The following is a 7,535-nucleotide window of genomic DNA, read 5'->3' on the forward strand; positions in this document are numbered from 1 at the left end:
TTTTTACATAAATTCAAGCGTGAGTTACGAGATTATTCTTATTAGAATATGTAACTTAAATACTAAAAAGTTAAATAAAATTAAAGTAGTTTCATACAAAAGCATTGTTAAAATTAAAATCACATTTTTTCATACATTCAAGCGTGAGCTACGAAATTATTTTTAATACAATATTTAAGTTTAAGACTAAAACCTTAGATAAAATAAAAGTAATTTTAAAACAAAAACAAATGTTAAAATTAAAATCACATTTCCTACATTAACTCAAGCGTGAGTTACGAGACTATTAGAAAATTTAACTTAAAGACTATAAAAACTTAAATAAAATGAAAATAGTTTCAATACAAAGCCAATGTTAAAATTTAAATTTCATTTTGTATATAAATTTTTTTATTGGAACATGTAAGCTTAAGACTATAAAAACTTAAATAAAATCAAAATTTTTTCCAAACAAAAATAAATGTTAAAATTAAAATCACTTTTTATCCATAAAATCATGACTATTCTCGTTAGCATTAATAAACGAATTAAAATGAAAATTAGAAAATGTAATCAAGAAATGTGGAAAAAGTCTGCGTAGATACATCATTTATTTTTTAAATATTCACAATATTTTGCATGGTAAAACTTGTTTGTTATTTTTTTTTTATAAAAAATATGGATCATACTTAAAACGAAATCATATATTTAAACCAAGGTTTCAAGCTTTATACAAATTTAAGGAAAATTCAACGAATTTTCATCAAAATTTTAAACTATTTAATCAGAATTAAAAAAACAAGTTAAGTACACAGTTTCTTAGCCACTAAATTTCCGCACTTTATAATACTACAATTTAATTCTGATTAAAATGTTCACAATTTTGATGAAAATTCGTAGAATTTTCCTTAAATTTGTATAAAGCTTGAAACTTTGTGTCGAGGACATGGGTAACCTCATCGACTTCGACGACTAAATTATATGAATTTGTTATTTAATCGGCGTGCGGTGGCAACGCCTAATTTTATACCATTTTGAAATGAATTTAAATTTGTAGCTTTGTAGTTGTAAGCGGGTGGCTCGAGTCCGCCTTGTATATTTTTGAATTTGTCACTTCTGGTACGAGCACCGCCGCCGCCGCATTGCATTGTAACCTTGCTTTATTTTCCACTAACGCCACTCTGGCTAATTATTGTATCGCATTTTGAAATTGTTCAATTTTACATTAACGCCACTCTGGCTAATCATTGCATTCCATTAATTGAAACTTTCTGCAATCGTTACCGAAATCCATTGAAACGAGTTGTGAACATAAATCTAAACTTAATAAATATTTTTGTAAGTTGAATTGTATCAAAACCCAACCACCTTCTTTTAATTTGGCGGATTCAAAGGTCTCGTACATACCCTACGCTCAACTCTGCTACCCTAAGTATTAACATGGTCCTTTTCGTCAAAAAGGCAACCCGCGACCAAAAGTGAGCAAAAGAACACATATGTACATAGATAAGTACATAAGCATATGTACGCGCCTTGCTATTGCCGGTGAGCGAGCAAAAAGAAGTTTTTCAGTTTTTCAAACGAGGTCAGTTGGTGCGGTTCGTGGAGTGCAGTCGATAAAAAGCGGTCAGTACAAAGAAAAAAAAAACTAAACTAAAATAACTAAATAAATTCACGCGGTTCGCCAACGCGAGGAAAAAAAGGCTATTTAACTTAAATTAAGTGGAAAAAAAACAACAACGTGAAAAAAACTGCAGTAAAGCACGCCAGTGGAGCACTAGGCTGTGCGCGAAAAAAAACCCTTAACCAAGAAAAGAAAAGTTAATTAAAAAGTGAGAATCGAACTCGGCGGTGAAGAAAAGACGGCAGAGAAAGTGCGGATTTCAGGAAAAAGAAGTGAGACAGTGAAGACAAGTTAAAAAAAGGCGTAAAAAACAAAAATAGCTAAAGTGCGTGAAAACAAAAAAAGCCATAGTGCGTAAAAAACAAAAATAGCCAAAGTGCGTAAAAAACAAAAATAGCCGAAGTGCGTAAAAAACAAAAAAAGCTATAGTGCGTAAAAAACAAAAAGCCAAAAAAAAAAGTAAAATTGCGATAATTTCAACAAAACAAAATTTTTATTAAATGAGGGCATTGTATAAAGCCGATTATAATATCTTTGTGAAAAGGCTACAAAAAACTTCAGTTGGTCCAACAATCAACATCATCCCTACAGGGGTTTAAATAGGCAAAAGCACACCCGGCGACCCGTAGCAGCCAAACGGAAGCAACAGCACAGATGGCATTGGCGCCAGCAGAAAACGGCATAAGAAAGCGCCACAACAAAAAAGGCAAGGTGTGGACGGCAGGAAAAAGGACGCGAGCAGAAGTGGTACAGTCCCACAAAAATAGCACAGGTGGTATCCATTTAAACGAGTAAGTGCCCACATCTTATTTTTCGTATATTGCCACAAACGTACATACCTATTATTGTATGGCGGTCTTCTCGCACGGTAAATTGAAAGTCGCTGAACTATTAATTTACCGCTAGTAACAACACTCAAGAGACATATGTATATTCCGTAATATATTTCATATTTATTCATTAATCAACAAACAGTAAGTTCACAGACTGTGTAGCAAAATATGTATCCATTTCATAATTCCCGCTTAACTCGATATTTTACCTTAGAAAACCGCTATAAAATATACGCACATACATAATACAAAATCCACGTACATATATACATACTTATATACCCCGTCTCAGTACAACCGCACTTCTGATTGTTTTAAGTCCCGTAGTTCCTATCGGGCATTGTTTCCATACTGCACTCGAAAATATTTAGTGGCATAAACATACATGTACATATGTACCCACGTAAATTTGGGTATAGGAAAAATTTGCGCGCTAAGCAAATACATAACATATATTCCGTCTCATTTGTCTTGTACGGTACATGTATATATGTATATGCACATACATACGTTAACAACTGAACCCTTTTGATGAATATTTCTCGCGCGTACCTCGTATATACATATATGTACATCGATCAATACCCGCTACCCGTTGTCTCACTACCCGCTATTAGACAGTCGCATAGCAAAGACACTTGCATGCGACAGACATACGTACGTACATACATAAAGTTTACTCCATATCCACACGTACATACTCACATATACGCATGACCCAGGAGCATAACACACGAAATTGTGTTTGCAATTGTGTTTTAGGTCGGTGTTATGCAGACAAACTTTTGTTTGCCAAATTAAATGGCGGCTGCTTAGTTTGCTCGGAGGTGGTTATGTCGAGTTTGGCACAGGGTTGCACGTTCATTATGGTTTTCATGGCTATTGCCAACACGAAATGAGAATTTCAGATGTACATAACGCGCAAAATTTAAAATTTTTGTATATGGCAACACCGAATTTGCTGCAGTTTGACCAAACAAAATTAGTTTGCTGTGAGAGTCGCCAAACTCGCTCTCTCCGAGTTTGCTGCAACAACAATTGCACGCAGTTTGCCAAACAAAATTTCTGCATAATACCGACCTTAATCAGCGGTACCCTAAAAGAAACAAAAATCGCTTTTCTCTTGTCTGCTTCTTCCACATATGCCATAGAGATTCACCCAGTTTGAAAAACGATTCTGCTACACAATTTGCGACATACCTCCATATAAATATATATATATACATACGTACATACTCACAAGCCGAAAAGACAAACGGTATACCCATTTACTTACGTACGTATACATAGTACTGCTGGCATATTTATCTATTTCGCTTCGCTCGCTCTCCAACCACCTTTTGCGCTTCCAAAATTTGCAACTCCAGCAAATACACATACGTACACATATGTACACACGTACATATATACTATTGGGCTCAGACGCGCTAAAGCAATACAGCATCACAAGGAATAAATATATTAGGGTGCAACTAAAACACAACAAAAAATGAAGTACATACATATGTATGTATGTATGTATATACATATTCATGAACTTAATTAAATAGCAGAGTAAATTTAAGATTCACATATGCCAAAATTATCACCATTAATTTGGCCATCCCTTTGATCCACTTGATTTCACTGACTAAATAAAATACCAGCCACCCTTATAAAAGTAAAGTCACTTTTACATACATACGTACGTGCATAAATACGGGCTTCTTTAGCTCTATTTTCTCATTCGATAGCCACATATATGTATTGAACGCTGTACATACTTCCCCAACACGATTGAGAGAATACAAAGGTTGCGCCGATCTCGGACCGCTATTCCTCTCTTAACGAATTTGACAGAATCGTTGTTTGCATGACGTCACACTGGTGCAACTTGTTTACGTTTTCCTTGCAACATTTTTTCTTCTTCTTCCATTCTTGCTCACGTTTTGGCATTTCTCTCTCGCAATTGCACCAGTGTGACGTCACACAAAAGTTAATTTCAAAAATCCTCTCTGATCGGCGCAATCTTGTATTCTATCATTCTTGCTTCCCCAACTTGCTCAATATTGCACTGTACAAGCAAAGATAGCACAGTGTAATAAAAATATAAAATAGCACAGTGGGACAAAATAAATAAGCGCACGCATTAACATAAATAATTAACTTTGAGTTTTTTACCGTTCTCCACCCTTTCTACAATTATAATGGAAAGTCGCCCACAAACTGTATCCTTAAATACCCTCTATAAAGATTATGTTTGAATGCCATATATTAGATTTATTTTGCCAAAGATGGTCATTACGTTCAACAGCGACCCTCTCAGCGTCGTTGTTAAAGGTAAAATTAGACATTTTGGATAAAAATTGGGAAAGTATCATGGACTCCTTTAGACTTCTACCGAACCCGCACTTTAATAATAATAATATCCCAACGGTTTTTACCCTCCATTCCCGCCCAGTTACTGAATCTAGTAACTCAGCAAAGCAAATGTATGAAAGAAGCTTCACTAAATATAGTAGTTGCAAAGCTTAGATGGTCGAAGCGTTGGACTTTCTCAATACGAGCTCACTAACTCAGCAAATTTCGAATATTGCGCCCAACATAACTCAAACTTCAGCCCCCAATGAAGATAAGTCAAATATACAGTCCACTACTCAGTTGTCTCCCCCTATAGACACAACTGGAAAATCTCCCACACCTAGTTCCACTCTAAAGAACAAAGACAGCATAGAATCCTCCAATGATTCCCTTAAATGCTCTAAAATAAAAATTAGTCCCACTCTATATCTACCCCAAAATTTATCAGAGGCGGTAGCCTCCGGCCCGCAGGGGCTCTATCGCCAATGAAAACTCAGAATAGTTAGTTACTCGACGGAAGCACAAATTCAACTCTCAACCCCACAGACGTTGAAGAATGCTTAAAGTTTGGAAAAACCGCGTCAGCTCCACGACGTAGGTCCCCAATGCCAACATTACTCTCTTACCCCAAATCATGGTTATATAACAAAGACTACTATCATCAGCAGCAACCAAAGTCTACGCCTGTCATCTATTTGGAGGACGGTATAAGGCGAGGCGTTGATGAATCTGGCGAGATTTCTCGGTTGCCACCTCCTTCAACTGAATCAATCTCCTATTCAGCAGTGCCAAACTGGCACAGTTCGGAGCCCGTTACGAACTCGCATGAATCTACTTCTGCTTCAGACCCGAAGACATTCGGCTTGCGATTCCCAGCAGTAAGCCCAGCGTCAACTTCGATGCAGCCCGACTCAGATGACACCTCGACGACCGTTTTGATTCCGTATATCGGTGGTCATTATCATCACCAACCACATTCGCCGGAAAAGTCATCGTCAACTGGTTACTTGAGGATCAGTCTCACTTTATACCCCGAACATCCCAAAGGTGAGGTCACATGCTCCACTTTAAAGGCACGCCAACAGCAGAATATTAATAGGAATATCTCAGTACCTAAAGACTTAATGAATCACAAGCGATTCACCCTGAATGAGCGGAAGCTAAACTCTACGATTGGCGGTCTTACTCCTTTGCCCGAAGCATATCCCACAACTAAACCTCGAACCTATCAGCGATTATATACGCCTTCTCCAAGCTCACTCATACTTTCACGCAATAACTCTCCCGAACGCATATTTCGTTCAATTCACTTCACTTATGCTTCCCAACTAATTCATTTTACGACTCTCTTTCACAGGCTAACTAAGATGTTTCGCAATTCCAGCCGTGTGTCTCCTCTCCTCTTTTTCCAGGGATCTCGGGTCAGACCGCCGGAAAACCAGACGTACCCACTATACGATGTTGCACCACTCCACCTCGCCGCATCTGAACGTCACCGCCGGGATGACTCAAGCAAACTAGTCCGCCGTAGACGACCATCGCTCGCCAGCCGAGTTGTCAAAAAAACCAGCCAAGCAAACCCAGGGTGGCCGCAATCTCGCTCACTGACGCATCCGCGAGTTATTTAGCCGCGCCGTAATGACCCTCGAGAAGTTAGAGAGTTACTTCACCTAGCACCGGTGCAGGCGGGCCGGCATGTCGAGGACATGGGTAACCTCATCGACTTCGACGACTAAATTATATGAATTTGTTATTTAATCGGTGTGCGGTGGCAACGCCTAATTTTATACCATTTTGAAATGAATTTAAATTTGTAGCTTTGTAGTTGTAAGCGGGTGGCTCGAGTCCGCCTTGTATATTTTTGAATTTGTCACTTCTGGTACGAGCACCGCCGCCGCCGCATTGCATTGTAACCTTGCTTTATTTTCCACTAACGCCACTCTGGCTAATTATTGTATCGCATTTTGAAATTGTTCAATTTTCCATTAACGCCACTCTGGCTATTCATTGCATTCCATTAATTGAAACTGTCTGCAATCGTTACCGAAATCCATTGAAACGAGTTGTGAACATAAATCTAAACCTAATAAATATTTTTGTAAGTTGAATTGTATCAAAACCCAACCACCTTCTTTTAATTTGGCGGATTCAAAGGTCTCGTACATACCCTACGCTCAACTCTGCTACCCTAAGTATTAACACTTTGGTTTAAATATACGATTTTGTTTTAAGTATGATCATGGGCGTAGCCAGGTAGGGGCAGGGGGGTGCTCGAGCCCCCTAGCTTTAAAATTGTCCGTAAATATATATAAAATAGTATCCTGAAATGCCAGCTTAATAGGGTCGAGGCGAATATTAGCCATTACTATTCTTACCACTTCATTGAAATGAACATTCTACATTCAAAATGTCGTAACAATAATAGTAATGGTTAACCATTAAATTCGGCTGTCACTCGATCTGTCCACTTCGAACTTCATTTTTATTATCACTTTACAATGAACTCATGGGAATTGAGGTTCAGAATTTGGGAGTCGCCGTTACACTATATTCGATACATTTTGTGAATCGTCCTTCTTAGACAATAAAGTTTTTGTTTATAATATTTTCCAATAATTGGACTTTTTTCAATTCCACTTCCCTGTCCTTTTCCCATTTTTGACGAAGCAGCTCCTGCGTTGCTGCGAACTTTTCTTCCCGTTGTTTAATTTTTTCTTCAAAAGTTTTTTAGCTTCAATTTTTCATCATAATAAAGTTCG

Source organism: Rhagoletis pomonella, unplaced genomic scaffold (assembly GCF_013731165.1).
Source record: "Rhagoletis pomonella isolate Grant_MI unplaced genomic scaffold, Rhpom_1.0 Rhpom_scaffold_00180, whole genome shotgun sequence".
Taxonomy (NCBI): domain Eukaryota; kingdom Metazoa; phylum Arthropoda; class Insecta; order Diptera; family Tephritidae; genus Rhagoletis; species Rhagoletis pomonella.